A 22,485-nucleotide genomic window follows, 5' to 3' on the forward strand; every position below is an offset into this window, starting at 1 on the left:
TTTTTGACCAACAAAGCGACATGGAGATGGAGCTACGTGGGGAGATGCGGCAGTGGAGCAAGCTGGCTCCAAAAGGAAGATGGACTACCTGGGACATCGGGCTGTAGCTAGAAGGGCGGTTGGGACGCGGCAACGGCCCATACCGCGGTGACCCCGATTGGGACGCACCGACTGTGGATTTTCTCCCTCGCCGATGTCGACCGCGTCTACGCACAACATTGTTCCCTTCCCCCAGCTGCGGGATCAGGCCGAATATGTGACCAGCGGTGTGGCCACCATCGTTCTATGCTTGTGAAGAGAGCAACCCAAGCAAGCAGGCTTGTAGCTTAGGCTCCTGGTAGTGTATATATAGTGGTTTTCTTTTTCTCTCCATATCAACCATTTTATATTGCGTACGTGTCATTCAAGAGTGAAATGATTGTTGCTTCTTCCGACTAACTTACTGTGTGATTTGACAGCTCCTTTAGTGGCCCCTACACGTACTCCCCATACGTGTATGCAACAGTCACACGTACACATGGACGCAAAAACGTGCGCGACACCCTAATGCATGCATGTCCGAGCACATGAGGAACACACACGGTCACGCTCAAGTGCTCAACCTACACGTGCATGCACACACATACTCATCCATGGTGAGCTAGTGACCGTATAAACACCAGAAATTGTATATATTGAGCGCAGTGAGCGTATTATGAAGTCCACTATCCGTATTTTTAGAAATATACAGTGACAGACAGTGTATTTATCTTGTTTGAAATAAAGCCATATTAACCGGAGAGGAGGCAGCATGGACTAGCATTACTTTGTTGTGTCCCGTCAACTTGCCAAACGAGGAGAAGCTTGCAGGACGAGAGAAGCTTGTGCGCGGTGGCTCACAGGACAAGGAGAAACTTTTGACTAATGCAAGTTGTCCTTTGCTCAGGCGGTGGACGTGCAACAGTTAATTCGGTGTCAGATTGCCGGAAGCATACACTATACTAGTAGTACTATTATTGTTGCACTTCCCGAAGAGGTGAACAACCAAGCACAAAGTTTACTAGTACTAGTACTACTACTATAGTCTATAGAGGTAGTACTAGGAACCTGACGGAGGAGCGTCTGCATTCTTATTATAATTTTAAAATGTGATAAAGCAATCTTCAACACATTTGGTTCTCTTAGAGGGTTCTTGCATGGAAGTTGATTGTGTGGAACACTCGCCACAATTCTCGCTTAATCCTGGCTCATATCTTGTTACAAATAGGAGCGCTCAGTAATATTTCCTATTTTTTTGTTATCCAGCATGTAAGCAGGTCGGCAAACCTTGCAGCGCATCTTTGTGCGAACCATGCTTGCTGCACTTTGAATGTGGCCGAGAGCTGGCTTGATGAAACACCTCGCTTCCTAGTTCTTTTTCGCGGGGTACCTCGCTTCCTAGTGACCAGTGTCTTGGCTGATCATCCTAAGAATGCTTATATATGAATAAAGCTCTGTCATTTACCTGCAAAAAAGATTAAGCCATATTAACCGGAAAGGAGGGAGTATGGACTAGCATTCTTGTTGGTGTGTCCCGTCAACTCGCAGAACTAGGAGAATCTTGCTGGACAAGGTGAAGCTCGCTTATGCCTTTTGACTAATGCAACGTACCCTTGCCTAGGTGGTGGACATGCATCAGTTCATTCGGTGTCAGATTGCCAGCGGCATACACTGTAGTACCGAACATGTGGAGTACCATCATTGTTCGACTTCACGAAGAGGCGAAGAGCCAAGCGCAAGGTTTAGTAGTACGAGTAGTACTACTACTAGAACTGCATGGTAGAGCTTATGTACTCTTATTTTTCTTAATCTTTGATAAAGTACACATTTATTCTGGAGAAGGGCGGAAAACGGTAGCCGAACATGTAATGATGATATCGATCAACCATGCTCGAATATATCTTGGCCTCCGTGCGAGCCCGTCTGTGTGTTCTCGCTCCTCGTCTCTCTCAAGGAACGACGGGTTGGCCATTTTGCCGTCAATTGGGATCGGTTTGCTCACACTCCAGTCCCACATGTCAGTGATATGCCAAGAGGAGGTGCATTGACCGACTGGCCATACGCGTACTTGGTTTTGCACCTTCATACTACTCCTCCCTCCGTCATAGTTTACAGGGCGCGCTTCATTATGATGCATTTCTCTCAATGCATTTCCACCACCAGAGAGACTTTAGATGCGTTTGGTTTAATGATCAGTTAATTAGGGCGTGCTAACCACAATTTTCTCTCGATGTAGTACTACAGAGTGGAGTAAGTGCATGCATGTGTCTACCCGGGGTGGAAGCACTGCATGCATGTGTGTACGCATTATTTCCTCTAGTAATAGACGTCGTGCTATAACTACCAATGCTATTTTTCAGGCCGATCGCTAGTCGCCTTGGTCCCAGAGATTTTCTCTTTTTTTGAAGCGTGCTCTATAAACAGTGACGGATGGAGTAGTATGAGCGGAGTCAAAGAAGATCGTATTGATGGTTGCTTCTTTCGAGAAACTTACAGTGGGAAAGGTGGGGCTTATGATTTGACTGCTCATTACTCACTATTAATGCGGCGCAACGACCGGTCTGAGTCTCCTATGCGGCTGTGCACTACCCCCTCGGTTCTTAAATACACCCCGGAGTATTTATCTTTCTAGAGATTTCAACGAGTGACTACTCAAATATTTGTCTTTTTAGAGATTCAAATGGACTACTTCATACGTATGTATATAGACATATATTAGACTGTAGATTCACTCATTTTGCTCCGTATGTAGTCACTTGTTGAAATCTCTAGAAAGACAAATATTTAGGAACGGAGGGAGTACACATACGAAGCAAAATGAGTGAATCTACACTCTGAAATATGCCCATTTGAAATTTGTAAAAAGACAAATACTTAGGAATGAAGGAGTATAATTTTGTGCATGGCACATGGACTCGGATGCCGAAGAGGCTTCTGGCAATGCTATCAAGCTTCCAGCATTTGTTTACATAATTGACGTACTATACAAATAATTTTCCAGCAGCATGAAATAGTACAATGGTGTGAGCTTTCAGCTTTTGTTTCGTGTGTCTTGCCATCGATGCTCTTTCGAAAACAATAAAAAACTAACTTCCTTGCTAATCAGAGCTAATATTTACATCACAACTGAAGACAAAGTTGTGAGAAGGTGTTAAATTAAAATGGATCCATGCTTTGATTGGCAGCAACGTCCCCCAGCTCCGTCTAAATCAACAAGGCATGTTGGGAAAAAAGTAGCTGTCTGGAGCATGCAACTTTCCGATCATTTTGTGTAGTTCCACTAAAATAGAGCTAAGCGTCCCTGTTCCAAAGATATTAAGTGTGATTACAAGAATAGAGGACTGTTGATGAAACAATAAACACACAAATAGAAGCCGGTCACCATTGCAGTCTCTCTTAAGACTAACTAGATGGAGAAGATTAGGATTGAAGTTGGATGAGGAGGATAGAGAAAAACCAATCTCCCTTTGTGCAGTCGCAATGAAATGTAGAGACGTTGCCCGTGTGACATTTTGGCAGAACTGCACAAAACACTCTTAAGAAAAAAGTGATTTGTGCAGTTCACCAAAAGGTCGCAATAGCAACGAGGTGAAATGGATAGCCCTGCTTGCAAAAAAGAGGTATAAAGGAAACAATTACTGGCCAATAACAGTCGATGACACATGCAACGACAAAAAAGAATCATATTCGTTGTCCCAAGGTAAGATAACAACACGGTTGTGTTTGTCTAAAACGATGTGAGGACGAGATTGCAATATGGAAAGTACGCCGGACGAGCTACGTTTGGGCAAAGAACTATGGAAGATCCACATGCAGCAACGTGGGAAGACGGGAACTGGAGCAAGGCCGGAGGGGATACCTGGAGGTCGTTGGGATGTAACTAGGTGAGCGGCGGCGGGTGGAATCTTCCCATACTACGGCAGCGAGCAGGTGGCGTAGGCCCTACCATGCCGGAGCTTTGTCAGAGAGAACGGCGTGTACCGCAGATCGGGACGTGCTGCCTCGGATGGAAATGAGCTCCACCGTGTACCCGCGCGGATGTGGCTGGGCACGAAGCGTGAGTACGTGCACGGTGCACCTATTCTCTTCTTGTATACGTACACCACCTATGTGGGGTTGTGTGAGAGAGATACAAACATAGAGAGATATAGTGTGTGGGTTCGTGAGAGTTTTTTGGGGGGTGGGGTCAATCAAAAAATGTAACATATGCAATGTGTGTGAAATAGAGTCCTGGATATATCATATATATAGAGGGGGCGATCCACGAGAAGAGAGTGGAGGTATCATCGGCTTGAGGTGTCCATAGAATCGAAGAGAGGGATGATGTGTGTGTGTGCGCGCGATTGATAAGGAGTGCCATCGAATTAGTGTGTGCCCACGTCAAAGATATAGAGTGGCTGACCTACTGGAACGTGAGAGGGGACAGGTGTAGTTTGTCTCTGCGGCATGGATACCTACCTACAGCCCTCGACTATCAGTGTGTGGTGGGGGAGGGAGGCCTAATTAACTATAGAGGTACAATGGCTGGTATATGTGTGGAGGAGGAAAGAGGCCTACCTCATGTATTAAGGGAGATCGATCTACCTCATGTATTAAGGGAGATCGATCGACATCCATGCATATGTCTAGGAGAGGAATAAGGTTGGGAGAGAGACAGAGCTAGAGTGTTGGAGGGGGTGGTAGTGGAGTTGCTTCTAGCAAATGGTGGGATAGGCTTTCTAGACAACTGGAGGGCACGCTTGCAATATCAATAAGAGAGGGGATGGCTGCCTGTCTGTGCACGTGCATGTGAGAGACAGGTCAGGAGGCATGCACGAATGATGAGGGGGGCGATATGGATGTGGTAAGCAGACATAACTACATAGGAAGATCAATCGTCCTTGGTCAGAGAAAGGAGAGACATAACTTGTGAGGTACGTCGATCGATGGGGGGGGAATAGTTAAAGTCGACCTAGGTATATGTTGGGAGATCGATCGGTATACATGCATGTGTGTGTTAGAAGAAAATGAGGCACGGGGAGAAGGATAGAGAGAGAGAGGAAGGATAGAGAGAGAGGGATGCATCTAGGAGGTGGTGCGAGAGTCATACTATATCGGGGGGGAGAAGTGTGCGAGTACAAGATCGATGAAAAGAGTGGTGGGAGTGAGGCATGGATGGTGATAAGAGAAGAGGGCAAGCTTGTGTTTTGTGCTAGGCACACCTGGCTAGAGAGGCATATCGATCGATGTGTGCCATAAAGAAGGAGCTGGGGGGGCCTACACACACCGTGGGTGAACGACCTAAAGTGAAAAGACGAATTTGCGCGATGGAGCTAGAGAATGTTGAGGGAGGGTTAGAGGGATGCGGGCGTCTGCATGCACGAGAGAAAGTTAGCGCTAGCTAGCTACAAAGATAAGAGGATTGTGTGAGTGTAAAAGACGAATAGAGGATCATACTTCATTATAAAAAGCGAATTCGGATATTTGAAGAATTTATAATAGTGTTTTACACCGACGCATGTGTGAATATATATAACAGTGATACACATGGTGTGGTCATGAACATGTTATACTACATATAATATATTTTATCTCTACTCTTATAAAAAATGGAGTTGTTGATGATGGTGCCATCCTGCAATATAGGCCGTCCGATTTATATCTGACGGATCGGAAGGAAACTATGGCAATTTTGAAAAAAGATACCCACACCCCTCTCCATATTTGCAAATTAGGCCTCCCCTTGATCATGTTGATGCTCTGTGGAATGCATGGGCATCTTGCTAGTACTACATACAAAATATAGAACATTGATCATAATTTGGGCTAATGTGTGGCTTTTGCAGCTCAGGTCCAAATACTTGTCATAATGTAGGGGGCGGGGCACTATACCATGTGTGATAAACACGGTGTACACGTATGGAACATGGTTTAGATTATGAATATATAGTTAGTACATCAAATGTACTATTATTTGGAATCAACATCAAGTGTATTCAAAAAATAGAATTCAAGTTCATGTAGTACACATAGTTCATATCTATCTCTATAGTAATCATGTGGTGTGTTATTAAGGTAATACACGAATGATGGTTGAAGTTGGCAACAATCATGATTGTAGATTGTTATTGAAATAGAGAAACGAATTCAAATTCAGTTCGAATTGCAGCGGTAGTATAGACATTTGGAATGCACTAAAATGTTGGTATGAGTAGGTTACATGCATTATACAGCAAGCGAAAAAATTTAATTGGACATAACATGGATTCATACTACTGAATCGCATTTAATTGCACTAAATTGTTGGTATGAGTAGCTTTAAATAGCATTTTTATAGTAAAACGGGGCAAGACTCTCTCTTTGTGTGGTGTGAATAGTTTTATTTTTTTTCGTTTTCTTTTTTGTTGAGGGAAGTGCAAATTGATTTGGTACGTACAAGTACAATATTACACGTTAGGATTGTCCCTAAAATTCAACCCGCGCCTTGTTATATCCCAAAAATTCAGATATCGTGCTCCCAAAACTGGCGCCTTCACAACCCGCACCTTCTATCCCGAAATTATAACGCGCGCGAAAACTCCCTCCAGCTGACAAATCCCGACACACGAAATCCCCCTTCTAAGCTGAGCCGGAAGGGCCGCTAGTTCAAATCGGTGCGGGGTACTTTTGTAACACACCCTACATTTTGGACACGCGCGTACCTAAGTCATGGTTCACCCCCTCCCATCGCCTCCTTCTTGCCATTCGAAATCCCAGGCCGCCATAACCTCTCCACTCCAGCCGCGAAACCCCACCCTCCTCCGTCCGCCACCTCACCACTACCCAGCTGGAGCCTCTTCCCCGACGACGTCGTCCATCGCAACAGCTCGACGTCCCTCGTCCACCTCCCCGGATGAGGATCCGTCATCCATCTCATCCTCCCGCCAGTTCAGCCGCCCCGTCCTCCACCTCTAAGGAGCTGCTCCTCGTCTATCGCGGCTGCTCCATCCCCACAGCGCCTCCTTAACCTGCTCCACCGGAACTGCAGCATCCTCACCGACTCTTGGGACAAAGCCGAGGCCTACTCGGCACCACCAAAGAGGTTGTACACTCATCGCATCGCACCTTCTCCTTAGCTCGACCTCTCGGTGCCGATGGTGCTCCATCCCGCACCCCCATGGAGCGGCTACCTTGAAGCCGGCGTTGCGGGCGACATCTCCATGGTGGCTCTCCCCCTGTGCGAGGCCCCTTCAGTGGCGGTGTCCATACCAGTCGGATCTGCTGCTGCTGCTCCAGCTCTCGCTCGATCGCTCGCTCGCCTAGCTACTGCTGCTCCGGCTCTCGCTCGCTCGCACTGCTGTTGCTGCTCTTCCCCTCGCTCATCCTGCTCTGCTCCGATTTAGCTACACTTCAGTCGACTGAATCAACTTTTGGGTTAGACGATTTTCAGGGGGTGGGGGCTCCCCGGAGTTAAGTAAGAACCACCCACAGCAGGGACGGGGGCTCGCCGGAGAGGTACCCCACTATCTATCTTAGGGTTTAGGGTGGGGGCGAGGGCCTATAGGGCTGGCCGGGGCAGCGGCGGACCGGCGGTGGGGAGTTGTTTCGGGGTGGCGAGGAGGCGCTGGGGCCGGCGGTTCGGCCGGTGGTGGCTGGCGGCTCAGGGGGGTGCAGGTTGTAGATGAACTGCAGGCCCTCCCTAAACTACATGTCAAGTGCCTCTTTGCTACCATTGTGTTCAGTTTCGACAATAACATTCAGATTCCATAGTAAATTTTAGTTTCGACAGTTAAGTTCAGAGTTAACAGTTTTTACCTCATCTGTTGTAGTCAAGTGGTTTTTGGTGATGCAAATTTTACATCTATTTTACATCATCTATTGGAGATGCTATTAGAATCCCACTTGAGATTGACGATGTCTTTCTTGTGCTGCTTCAGCCTTGATGTTTTACGGCTCACCGGGGCTGCTCCAACGACAGAACGATCCATCACAACAGAGAAGTGCCCTGGATGCCATCTACAGATTCCTTAGATCTTCCTCCACACCTCCGACAACCACCTCTGCCTCAACTACTTCAGCGACCAACCCAATGATGCTGAGGTCGACACGGCTACGGCAAAGAGGTTGTACACTTGTTGCATCACTTATTACTATACATCCATGTCGATCCATTAGGGCTATTTTGGTTCAACGGAAAAACATAGCAATAGGGAATTTTCCAATGGCACTCTACTATTCAATTATTCATGCATTTTGTTGAAAGGAATGAAGCAAAACATCCACCTGGACCTAGTTTTCAAAATCCTATGCATGAAAACAAGACCAAGTGCATTAGTGGCAGAATAACATTCTAACTGTACACGCTTTCATATGATTTCACTTTATTTTGGCCATGTTTCTTTGCATTCCTCTGCTCTTCCAATTCCTGTAAACCAAACACTCAAGTTGACAGAAATCATGTGTTTACAAATGCTCTGTTTACCATGTGCATTCCTATCCTATTCTGGTGTTTTTCCTATCCCTGCATTTTTAGAATCATGCAAGACAAATGAGCCCTTACAGAATTACTTCAGTTACAAGTAGGTGTGGAAGGGAACTTTGTGTGGTTTGTCCTGCTCCTGCCATGATGTTGTCCACATCAACTGAGCTGCTCCATTGACAAAAACATCTACCAAACCAGACATCACGACTCCTGACCGTCTTTCGCCGCCTCAGATCTCCTTCTCTACCGCCGGAACCAACCGCAACGGCATCACCATCATCAACTCAGCAGATGAACCTGAGGAGTACACGGGTCCACAAGAGAGGTCGCACTCTTTTGTTTATGCTTATGTTATGCATTGCTTAAAATTACCTGCTATGTTATCGTCATGTTCACCTCTTAGACTCCAAGTCAGGTCCAAATTAATGTTCAATCTTGAGTTCTAAATTAGTTGTGGGGCACATATCGAGGAAGCAATGAATAGTATCTCTGTCTAATATCTGGTTCACCTAGGGTATGCCTATGTTGTTCATCTTGGGTGGGAAACAAATAGTAAAGCAATCATCATCCGTCTTTTTATTAAATTAAAACAATCATCAGCCTGCTATCATTATTTTTGGATCCATCCACTGGTTGTTACCATCACTCTAAATTTCTGCATGCTCTCCTTACATAATCTCACCATATTTTTTTCGTATGCATGTCAAATATTGTACACAGTCATGCTGAACATGTAGAGAGAAAGAGAAGAGTTTTGCATGGCAATACAATGTCATGAAAGACATCGCTCCATGATGGGTTAAATGGAAAACCCTCCCCACCCCTCTCCAGATTGTAATTCATAGAAAGATATCTGTTCTAATGCGGATTAAGACGCTGCTGACCACTCCTATTTACCCCCAAGGTGTTTGCTCTACCTTGGCATGATGATGTTAGTCATATCATGCATGTGTTGCCTTGAAGTGCCTACTTTTGACATCATATATGTCATCTGCTTAGTTTAGACATGTTCTGTAATGCCACATGTTTAGTTTCTATATCATATATGGGAATTATGCAATCTCATGTCTTTTAGCCAGCCATAATATACGTGAAATGTGCAATGCCATCCTGTTTAACCAGGCATCATATATTTGAATGATATATTGCCCATCCTTTTCTTCATTACATTTTCATTTGTCGACAATGTTTGTACATTAAACTACTTTTCCTGTGAATCAGCCATTTGGGTGGGAGATTGAAAAATCTGGAGTGAAAACAAGGCCTTCAGCGCAGACAGTGCTACCTGTCGAAGCAGATCTCTTGTTGGGTCCCGATAGCTCCTCAGAGATGGATTCAGAGATAGATGACCAGTCCTATTCCCCCACCGAGGTGTGTGCTCTAACTTGGCACGGTTATACAACTCATATCATGCATATGGTGTCTTGCATTGCATAGATTAGACATCATATACACAATATTCAACACCATGTTCTTAGTTTAGACATCATATCTAATGCCCTCTGTTTAGCATATAAATCACATATGTGAATTAAATGATGCGATCCTGATTACTTAGATAACATGTAGGTGAATTATGTCATGCGATCCTGCTTATTATTCATCATATCTTTGAATTATGTTATGCTATGCTATCCAGTTTAGATAGACATCATACTATCTGTTTTAGTTAAACAATATACGTGTCAACTATTTCATGCCCTCTTTTTTCCACACTTTCTATTGCATTTGTCTCTCATACAATGTCTGTACATTCAACTATGTTTCCTGTTTATCAGCCATTTGAATTGGAGCGGGTGATGCCAGCATCTAGCGGACTAAAAACATGGTCTTCAAATAAAACAGTGCTACCTCTTGGTGGAGATAGCACCCCAGTTGTACATGCACGAGAACCAGCCCCACCACACATAACCGAAACTCTCGCAGATTTGTACCCCTACTGCGATGGACAGAGAACTAGCTTCACCCAATCTAACCCCAACCCCAGCAGATAGTAACCCAGTTCTTGTTGACACAGCACCATCTCCACCATAGAGCTCCCAAACAAGAGCAGTTAGTAAGGCAGCTCTAGTGCCCAAAGGGACAGTACTACCATGGCGAACCCTAACTCCACCAGTTAGTACGCCTATTCCTGTGGAGGAAGCACAACCAACTAGTCGTAGTTTAGCATCTATCATATTTGATGTTGTTAAATCGTATGTGTGTATCTTCCCATCTTGGAAATGCTATACTGAAGATGAAGGAAAATGCCAGTTGCAGGTGTTTGTCTAGGAGTTATGTGTAAGTAATGTTATTCATGGCAATTACTTTGCTTTGTCTCATACATCCTACCTCCATGATGGTTATAATACATCAAATTTTCCCATTTTTCTCTATAGAGAAGGACCGATTTGGAAACTCTGGATGAGCTAACCTGTGCTAATATCTCTGCTATCTTCAAGAATGCTTGGTGGCAGTATCGGAATTACCTAAAGAAAACATACTTCACCGGCAAAGAAACTCATCAAATTCCCTTACGTTCTCCTGAGACACATTTACTGGACGATGACTGGGAACGCCTTGTTCTGTACTGGTCCCGAACCAAGAATGTGGTAAGGTCTATGAGATCATTTTCTATTTTTAAGTACTATATTCTTGCGTCTTACTGTACTCTGTTCATGTAGAACAAGTGCCTAAACCTGAAGAACAACTGTTCTAATTTAATATTTCATTGCTATCATAGTTTAAAAAAGTGCTAGGCGTTAATTGTGCGTTTTTCCACCGCCTTGCGCTTTACTGACCAAAGCACATGCTTATGCGCAGTTATGCACAGATTAAGCGTAATTATGCACAATGCGTTTCGCCCATGCCTAGAGCCTAGGCGTGCTTAAGCGCTCGCTTAGGCGCACCTTTTTTTAACTATGATTGCTAGCGTGCATACTGCTTTGCTCTTGTATCACTGTATTTACTCATACAAACTTATTTTTAAATTGAAGGATCCAATCGAAACTTCAATGGCACAACAGGTATGTTCACACATGTTTCTTTAACAGGCTTGCTCTTACCAATAGCTCTGTTGATTTCAATTTCAATTGTATATACAGTTGACTTCTCATATCATGCACATTACTAGCATCACAACAGAGCCAATAGTGTTGTTGTACATGTAGACCCGTGGTACCCATCTGAAATCTTGTTGTGCCATGTAGTTTCCCACGCTTTGTATGCTTTCACTACTGCTTTGTCTTGAACTGATATGATTTGAACTGTGTCTCTATCTTGATTTGGCAAGACAATGCAGTGACCATAGGACATAGATATATGTTTGTTTGATGCTTTTATTATGTACTAGTACTTGGCAATAGAAGTCTTGGTAGTTTAATCCGGTCCACCTTACTAATGAACTGGTTCACCGAAATGAGTTTCATACACTAGTACATGCTAAACTGTTATGTGTCTACTTGTTTCTTCTTTTAGAATGCTGACAGAATATTGGGGAAGAGTGCCTTATTAAGCAATGGTAAAAGGAGTAATGTAGATAAGGTTCAGGATAGTGACACATCCTTGTTGGTCTCCAACAAAGCTGATAAAACAGCTAAGGAAGACTATCTCGAAGACAATGAGACAACCCCAAAGCCCTGTCTTGGTTTAGTGTTGGAGTTACGGGCCACTACCGCTTGCACAAGCTATTCAAACTCACTGTCTAAATTAGTTCGGTTTCTTGAGTCTCAACTACAAGCTGAAAGACATCGATCAGCTGGGCTGCGACAAGAAGCGGAAGGACTACGGAAGTCCCTGAAGCATTCAGATGCATACTTTCTGGTGCAACAGCAAGCATTGGAGGATTTTAGCGCCAAACGGGACAAAGCTAATAAGCTTGCTAAGTTTATTGCCAGCATGGTGGATACCATGTTTCTTGAGATCTTCTGAAGTTGTTTCAGTTATGCTCTTGTTTTGCTGCCGCGTTTATTTGCACTGGTGGCCAATTTTGACGACCAGTGTATGTAATATGCTGCTTTGTTCCTATATTTGCACTAGTGGCGAACTTTGATGCCCAGTGGATGTAATATGTGTAATAGTGGTAATAGGCTAGCGTTAATTGCTTGCTTATTTATTTCCTTATTGTCTTGTATAGTTGTCTGTGTTTTTCTAGTGGCCACAGTAACCTATTTTTGGAAACTAGGCCAAAATAATCATGGCAACACACGGACTATTGTAACCATGGGCCTCCTGCGAACCGTATGATCCATGGGCCTTCTATGGGTCGTAGGATCCATTGGCCTTCTATATGGGCCGTAGGATCCTTGGGTCTTCTACGGGCCATGCGATCCATGGGCCTTTTACGGGCCGTTGGATCCATGGGCCTTCTACGGGGCGTATTGTCATTTCGCCAATCATGGGCCGTACTATTCATGGAGAATAATGGGCCATTTATTGGCTGTATTTGATAACTCTATGAAAAAAGCCCAACGGGTTTTTTACATGAAAATGGCCCAACATATTAACGGGCCGACTATAACCACGGGCTGAATTTGGCCCACAAGCAAAAAATGACAGTAACGGGCCGTAAGTAACCGAATGTTGGAAATGAGCCCAAGAATAAATGGGCCCTGAGAAGGCCGAAAGATATCATGGGCTGGATATGGCCCAATGGAATAATGGGCTGTTAATGGGTATAAAGTGATACACTGTTCAGTACGGGCCAGTTTTACCACGGGTCGTTAAGGGGACGAGGGTTACTAAGGGCCTCATATGGGCCGAAAGATGTCATGGACCATACATGGGCCGGAAGTTAAAACGGGCTGGAATTATATTGGACGACCCAGATGATGCTATTGGGCCTAATTCGGATAGGCTGTAAACGGGCCCTGGGATAGCGGGCTGTAAATGGGCTATATGCGAATAGGCCGTTAACAGGCTTGCCGTGGGCCGGCCCGCCACCTTTTGACCAAGTCAAACGGGCCGGCCTTTTCACAGGAATGGGCCTCTGTTGGGCCGTGCCACGTGTCGGCGTATCATAGGCGCTTTGGGTCTAATGAGTGGATGACATCTGTCCCAACGGTGAGCCGACACGTGTTTCCTCCAGCCAATGATGATTTTACAGGTGGAAAATCCCCATTGGTCGGGGCTGTTAACGGGTTATCGGATCCAAAACCGGACCCGATAGCTTAACGGCGTTCCGCTACGGTGGATGCCACGTGTCGGTCACCCTTGACGAAAGCACTTCTGTGATGCGCGATTTATCGTCATGGAAGTGGAAACTTCCGTGATGATAATTTTGGTAATGTCATGGAACACTTCTACGATAGCACAGGAATGACTATCTTGATTCTGTCATAAATTTGTCATGGATGTACATGCATGACAGAAAATGTGACCTATTGTGACAAACACGTATCATCACGGAAGTGTATTTTTTGTAGTGTATGTCTTGGCACTCGACTCGCGGATTCCCGAGGTGACATTGGGGTAATCTAAGCATAGGGGTTGATGCACGTTTTGTCATTGTTTCTCCTGTAGAAATCTTGGGGCACTCTTTGAGGTTCTTTGTGTTGGATTGAGTATTATGAATCTGAAATTGTTTGATGCATATCGTATAATCCACTCACGGATACTCGCGGTGACATTGGAGTATCTAGGTGACATTAGAGTTGGTTGATGTGTATTATATGGTGTTATTTTTAGTACGAACTCTTGGTTAGATCGATCGGAAAGAATAGCTTGTTGTTATTTTAGTACGAACTCTAGGATAGATTGATTAGAAAGAATAGCTTTGAGGTGGTTTCGTACCCTACAAACAATTTCTTCTTATGTTCTCCTCTACATAAGAACTTTCGAGTGATTCTTCATCGCACGTCGAGGGATGGTTATATGATCCAATTATATTAGCATTGTTGAGAGATTGCACTAGCGAAAGTATGGACCCTAGGCCTCATTTTCAAGAATTGCAATACCATTTGTGCTCCATTTTATCAATTGCTACCTTGCTGTTTTTTATTGTTCCTATTACAAAAATCAATATCTACTATCATTACTACGCTTTTATTACCATCTCTTCGCCGAACTAGTGCACCTATACAAATTACCATTGTATTTGGTGTGTTGGGGACACAAGAGACTTTTTTGTTGTTTGGTTCAGGGTTGTTTGAGAGATACCATCTTCATCCTACACCTCCCATGGATTGATAAACCTTAGTTCATCCACTTGAGGGAAAATTGCTACTGTCCTACAAAATACTGCGCTTGGAGTCCCAACACGAGTCTACAAGAACAAGTTGTGTAGTAGACATCAAGCTCTTTTCTGGCGCCATTGCCGGGGAGGCTAGGTAAGCGACACTCACATCCCGTCAACAAAGCTCTTTTGTGGCACCGTTACCGGGGAGGTAAGTGCTTGAAGGTATATCTTTAGATCTTGCAATTAAATCTTTTAGTTTCTTGTTTTATCACTAGTTTGGTTTATAAAAAGAAAACTACAAAAAAGATGGAATTGAGGTTGCATCGTATTGTTCATCTTTATAATGTCTTTCATGAAAATGATGGAAAGGAAAATTGTGCTCAATTGATAGAAGAAGAATTCAATAAAATGTTGGGTATAAATGATGAGCATGATTGCAGTGTTGTTAGTATGAATTCTTTCAATATCCATGATGCTAATGATATGCAAAGCCATAAGCTTAGCGATGCTATGTTTGATGAAGATGATACTTTTAGTCCCCCAAGATTTGATGTGCAAATTTGTTATAATGATTGCATGCCTCCTATTTATGATGATTATAATGATGAAAGTGGATTCGGAGAGGTCATGACTTTATTTAATGATGAATTCACAAGTTTGGAGGAGGCTTCAATTGACTATGATAACAAAGTTGCTGTCTATGATGATTATGGTTATAACATGTATGTTATAAAGAATAATGATAACCATGAAACTTTTCATCATGATTTTAATTTTCACTCTCATGATAGCTATTTTGTTGAGTTTGCTCCCACTACTATTCATGAGAATAAATTTTCTTAAGTGGAAAGTAATAAATTGTCTATACTTGTGGATCATGAAAAGAATGCTTTATGTGATAGCTATATTGTTGAATTCATTCATGATGCTACTGAAAATTATTATGATAGAGGAACATATGCTTCTACATATGTCAATAATATCAAGTTTCCTGTCTAAGTGTTGAAAATCTTGAAGTTATGGTTGTTTTTTCTCCCTATGCTAGTTGATTCTTGTTTCCATAAATTGTTTGATCACAAAATCCCTATGCATAGGAAGTGGGTTAGGCTTAAATGTGCTAGTCATATGCTTCATGATGCTCTCTTTGTGTTTCAATTTTTATCTTTTATGCGAGCATCATTGAACTCGTCATGCCTAGCTAAAAGGCATTAAAGAAAAGCGCTTGTTGGGAGACAACCCAACACTTTTACCTACTTTTTTTGTGTGTTCACATGATTATGCTACTGTAGTAATCATGTTTTATAGCTTCCGTTTCAATAAAGTGCCAAGTAAGACCCTTGGGATGGCTTACGGTGATAGTTGATTTGATCTTGCTGAAAAACAGAAACTTCTGCGCTGAGGAAAACAATTCTCATTTTTAACAGAAGTGTGATAAAATGCTGATTCTTCTGGCAGAAGATTAATAGACAAATTGCCCAGGTTTTTCTATTTTTCAGAATTTTTGGAGTAGTAGAAATATGGTTGGAGTACAGATTAGTACAGACTGTTCTGTTTTTCACAGATTTTGTTATTAATGGATAGTTTGCTTGTTTTCTACTTTCTATGGCTTATATTGCTCAATATAAATTGTAGAAATGATATGCTAAAATAGGCATTGTGTGGAAACAATTATGAATCTTGTCTTTGACATTACCAAAGTGAAATGGTTTGCTCTTTATCATACTAACCTATCTCACAAAGTTCCGTTAAGTTTTGTGTGATCGAAGTTTCAAAGTTTTGGGTGAGATGTCGATATGAGGAGAATAAGGATTGACAAGACTCTGAGCTTGGTGATGCCCAAGGAACCCCAAGTTAATATCCAAGGAGGATCCAAGCAACTAAGCATGGGGATGCCCCGGAAGGCATCCCCTCTTTCGTCTCCAACATTATCGGTAACCTCACTTGGAGCTATGTTTTCATTCCTCACATGATATGAGTTTTACTTGGAGCGTCATTTTATTTTGTTAGGATTTGCTTGATATTATTTATAATAATATTTTTCATATTTATTTTCAATAAAAATGCCAAGGATAGCCTGTACCATGCTTATTTTGCAACTCTATATCTTGTTGTTTGAAAACAGAAAGTTTATCGCAGTTGAAAAATTCTTTAGAAAACTCAGAATCTGATAAAATGTTGAAATTTTTGCAAATGAAGCTATGATCAATTTTCTATAGTGTGGTAAATTTTCAAAATTTCTGGAGTTAAATAAGTATTGGTATTCGTGCATTCTTTATAGACTGTACTGTTTTGACAGATTGCTGTTATGTTTGCATTATTTACATATGTTTGCTTGTTTAATGATTCTATTTGAGGATAGGAGTATTAAATATGCAGAGGCATTTAGTATGCAATTTTGAATAATAATTTTAGTGATTTGCTATAGTATAGAATGATAAGGTTATTGCATTGATTTATACTAACTTATCTCACGAGTTCTTGTTGAGTTTTGTGTGGATGAAGTTTTTAAGATTTAGGGAAACCGTCATATAAAAGGAATTAAGGAGACACAAAGGCTCAAGCTTGGGGATGCCCAAGGCATCCCAACAAATATTTAAAGAAGTCTCAAGCATCTAAGCTTGGGGATGCCCCGGTAGGCATCCCACCTTTCTTCTTCAGCAATTATCGATTAGTATCGGTTGAGCCTAAGTTTTTGCTTCTTCACATTATGTGTGCTATTCTTGGAATGATATTTTTTTTGCTTGTTGTTTTAATAAAATACTTAGATCTGAAGGTTTTTAAATAAGAGAGAGTCCTCACATAGCTACCTATTTACTTAACTACTCACTTGATCTTCACTTATATCTTTTTGGAGTAGTTTGTCTTTTGCTCTAGTGTTTCACTTATATCTTTTTGAGCATGATGTGCTTTAATATTTTTGAAGAAATAATTATGCTCATGTTCTTCACTTAAATTTGTTTGAGCTTGTTAGAAGCAATTGCATTATATGAAAATAGTCCCAAAGTGATAGATATCCAAGAAGGATATAATAAAAACTTTCATGAAGATCAATGGACAAAATAAACTTCATTCTTTGTAATAGTTTTGTGGTGTGATGATAGTGATATGTGAGTCATGTTGGTGAGTAATTATTTTTTAGTAATAATATTGGTGTTAAGGTTTGTGATTCCCTATGCAAGCACATAAGTCAAAAGTTATGCAATGAAATTACTTCCTGCTTGTGGTGCATTATTCGGTGTTAGTTATGCCAAATGCTCACTTATGTGATTTTTTGTTTCTTGGTTGGTCGCTTCTCAATTTATTTGCTAGCCTCCATTTGTACTAAGTGGAAATACTACTTGTGTATCCAAAATCTTTAAACCAGTTTTGCCACATGAGTCCACTATACCTACCTATATGCGGTATTCTTTTGCCGTTGTAAGAAAATTTGTATGTGCCATCTCTAATTTTCAAAGTAAATTTCTCTTTTGTGTGCTCGTACCACTCATGAAACGGTAGGGGGTGGCTGATATTTTTCCATGCTAGATGGGTTATTCTCAAGATGAGTGTTTATTCACTTGTGATTGCACGAGAGTACGGCAAAGGTAATAGGGATGCCTAGTCCCGAAATAAAAATGAATTTACTTTATGTTGTCAAATAATAAATTTCTTGGAAAGTGTTGGTATGAACGGTACCCGTGGATACGGCTAGCCGTGGAATGTGAAAGAATGGTGGAAAAGGAGTAAACTTTATTTTTTGTTTGTGAACCGCCTATGATATATCTAGCATGGAAAGTATTGGTAACTACTCGATCGTTTTCGTTGAGAGGAAAAACATGCCACCCAAAATGTTTTTATCTCTCTTTTTCGTTTTGAGCTCTGGCACCTCTAGAAATCCCTACTTCCCCCTACGAAGGGCCTATCTATTTACTTTATGCAATTTTTATTCGAGTCTCCATCTTCTCTTATAAACCACCAACTAAGGGGCACTATGATCGTACTTGAGCATTGAATGTAGCTAATATGCGAGTGTGTTTCATGAATGGATCAATGATTGAGCATGATGGGCTAGGGATAACTTTCTTTAGTGTTGATATTTTGAAAGACATGGTTTCTTATTGATATGCTTGAGTATTGAAATCTTCATGTCAAAACTAGACTATTGCTTTGAACCAGATAAAAGTCCAAATGTCCATACTACAAAAGAAAAGAATATGTGATGAATATGATATGTAGCTTTCCACAACAAATATTCCATTTTCAATAGCTACTTTATCATGATAATTTTTATGAGAAATAGTTGCCGTGATGATGCTAGGAAAAGTGATTGAAATTATCATTAATCAAACTTGTGCACTTTGCTAGCATTCACACTTCATAAATTATTATTTTTTATCATTTACCTACTCGAGGATGAGTAGGAATTAAGCTTGGGGATGCTGATACTCTCCAACGTATCTATAATTTATGAAGTATTCATGCGATGTCTACAACAATTTTATATGGTTTTGGTATGATTTGCATGGAACTAACCCGGACTGACGCTATTTTCAGCAGAATTACCGTGGTGTTGTCTTTTCTGTAGAAATGAAAGTTCTCCAAATGAGCTGAAACTTTTTGATGATTTTTTTGGAACAAAAGAGACCCCCGAAGCTTTGTGGAAGGACCAGAAGCTGAAGGAGTAGGGCACAAGACATCGGGGCACGCCTGGGCCCTTGTCCGTGCCCTGGTGGGTTGTGCTCACCTCGAGGCCCATCTTCGCGTGAAACCGACGCCAAAAAATCCTATAAATAGAGAAACCATCAGAAATAACCCTAGATCAGAAGTTCTGCCGTCACAAGCCTATGTAGCCATGAAAAACCAATCTAGAACCCGTGCTGGCACCCTGCCGGAGGGGGAGATCATCACCGGTGGCCATCTTCATCATCCCGGTGGCCACCATGATGAGGAGGGAGTAGTCCACCCTCGGGGCTGAGGGTTTGTACCAGTAGCTATGTGTTTAATCTCTCTCTCTCTATCTCTCTCTCTCTCTCTCTCTCTCGTGTTCTTGAGATGTCATGATCTTGATGTATCGTGGGCTTTGTTAGTATAGTTGGATCATATGGTGGTTTCCCCTCTCTATCTTGTTGTGATGAATTGAGTTTTCCCTTTGAGATTTTGTTTTATCGGATTGAATACTTTTATGGATTTGAGAGCACTTGATCTATGTATTGGCACTCAACTCACGGATTCCCGAGGTGACATTGGGTTAATCTAAGCATAGGGGTTGATGCACGTTTTTGTCCTTGTTTCTCCCGTAGAAATGTTGGGGCACTCTTTGAGGTTCTTTGTGTTGGATTGAGTATTATGAATCTAAAATTGTTTGATGCATATCATATAATCAACTCACGGATACTCGCGGTGACATTGGAGTATCTAGGTGACATTAGAGTTGGTTGATGTGTATCATATGGTGTTATTTTAGTACGAACTCTTGGTTAGATCGATCGGAAAGAATAGCTTGTTGTTATTTTAGTACGAACTCTAGGATAGATTGATCGGAAAGAATAGCTTTCAAGTGGTTTCGTACCCTACAAACAATTTCTTCTTATGTTCTCCGCTAGATAAGAACTTCCGAGTGATTCTTCGTCGCACATCGAGGGATGGTTATATGATCCAATTATATTAGCATTGTTAAGAGATTGCACTAGCGAAAGTACAGACCCTAGGCCTTATTTTCAAGCATTGCAATACCATTTGTGCTCCATTTTATCAATTGCTACCTTGCTGTGTTTTATTGTTCCTATTAAAAAAATCAATATCTACTATCATTACTACGCTTTTATTACCATCTCTTCACCAAACTAGTGCACCTATGCAAATTACCATTGTATTTGGTGTGTTGGGGACATAAGAGACTTTTTGTTATTTGGTTACAGGGTTGTTTGAGAGAGACCATCTTCATCCTACGCCTCGGATTGATAAACCTTAGGTCATCCACTTGAGGGAAAATTGCTACTGTCCTACAAAACTCTGTGCTTGGAGGCCCAACACGAGTCTACAAGAACAAGTTGTGTAGTAGACATCAGATGATCGGGCAAAGCATTAAGTAAACGGAGAAGCCTCCCCCAAGCTTGTGGGAGATTCTCTTCTTCAATTTGCACAAAATTGAATATTTCCTTTAAAGCAACTTGTTTTGTATGAGCAGGGAAATATTTTTGAGAGAAGTAATAAATCATATCCTGGGGACTACGCACACAACCAGGAGCAAGAGAATTAAACCATAACTTAGCATTACCCTTTAGTGAGAAAGAAAACAATTTGAGAATATAGTAATAGCGATTTTTTCCTCATGAGCAAATAGGGTGGCTATATCATTCAATTTACTAAGATGTGCCACAACAGTTGCAGATTCATAACCATAGAAAGGATCAGATTCAACCAAAGTAATTAACTCAGGATCAATAGAGAATTCATAATACTTATCAGTAACAAAGATAGGTTAACAAAGATAGGTGAAGTAGCAAAATTAGGATCATATTTCATTCTAGCATTGAAGGATATTTCTTTGAGCTTAGCTAACAATTTCTTAAGATCCTCCCTATCATTACAAGCAAAGAAGTCTCTAGCAGTTTCTTTGTCCATAACATTACCCTTAGGAACAACAGGCAATTCATATCTAGGGGAGAATCATAATCATCATTTTCAATAATATCATCAGTTTCAGTAATTTCATTCTCTCCAACCCTAGCAAGTTGTTCATCAAGAAATTCACCTAATAGCACAGTATCATCAAGCAAAGAAGTAGTATCATCATAAACATCATGCATAGTAGAAGTGGCATGATCAATAACACACGACATATCAGAATCAATAGCAGGTGTAGGTGTCGCAAGTTTACTCAAAACAGAAGGAGAATCAAGTGAAGAGCTAGATGGCAGTTCCTTACCTCCCCTCATAGTTGAGGGAAAATTATTAGTACTTTGATCTTTCAAATTCCTCATAGTGATCAACATATATAAATCCCAAGTGACTAAGAGAATAGAGCTATGCTCCCCGGCAACGGCGCCATAAAAAGGTCTTGATAACCCACAAGTATAGGGGATCGCAATAGTTTTCGAGAGTAGAGTATTCAACCAAATTTATTGATTCGACACAACGGGAGCCAAAGAATATTCTTGAGTATTAGCAGCTGAGTTGTCAATTCAACCACACCTGAAATACTTAATATCTGCAGCAAAGTATTTAGTAGAAAAGTAATATGGAAGTAACGGTAACAGTGGCAAAAGTAACAGTGGCAGTTTTGTAGCAATAGTAAGAGTGGCAACAGAAAACTGGCTTAGAAAAGATCAATATGAAACGAGCTCGTAGGTATGGATAATTATGTCAGATGGCATTCATCATGCAATGGTTATAACATAGGGTGACACAGAACTAGCTCCGGTTCATAAATATAATGTAGGCATGTATTCCGAATATAGTCATACGTGCTTATGGAAAAGAATGTATGACATCTTTTGTCCTACCCTCCCATGGTAGCGGGGTCCTATTGGAAACTAAGGGATATTAAGGCCTCCTTTTAATAGAGTACCAGACCAAAGCATTAACACTTAGTGAATACATAAACTCCTCAAACTATGGTCATCGCCGGGAATGGTCCCGACTATTGTCAATCCGGGGTTGCCAGATCATAACACGTAGTAGGTGACTATAACTTGCAATATCGGATCAAGAACACAAATATATTCATGAAAACATAATAGGTTCAGATCTGAAATCATGGCACTCGGGCCCTAGTGACAAGCATTAGGCATAGAAAAGTCATAGCAACATCAATCTTAGAACATAGTGGATACTAGGGATCAAACCCTAACAAAACTAACTCGATTACATGGTAAATCTCACCCAACCCATC

Source organism: Triticum urartu, chromosome 7A, assembly GCF_056163025.1.
Source record: "Triticum urartu cultivar PI428250 chromosome 7A, HENAU_Tu73, whole genome shotgun sequence".
Taxonomy (NCBI): Eukaryota; Viridiplantae; Streptophyta; class Magnoliopsida; order Poales; family Poaceae; genus Triticum; species Triticum urartu.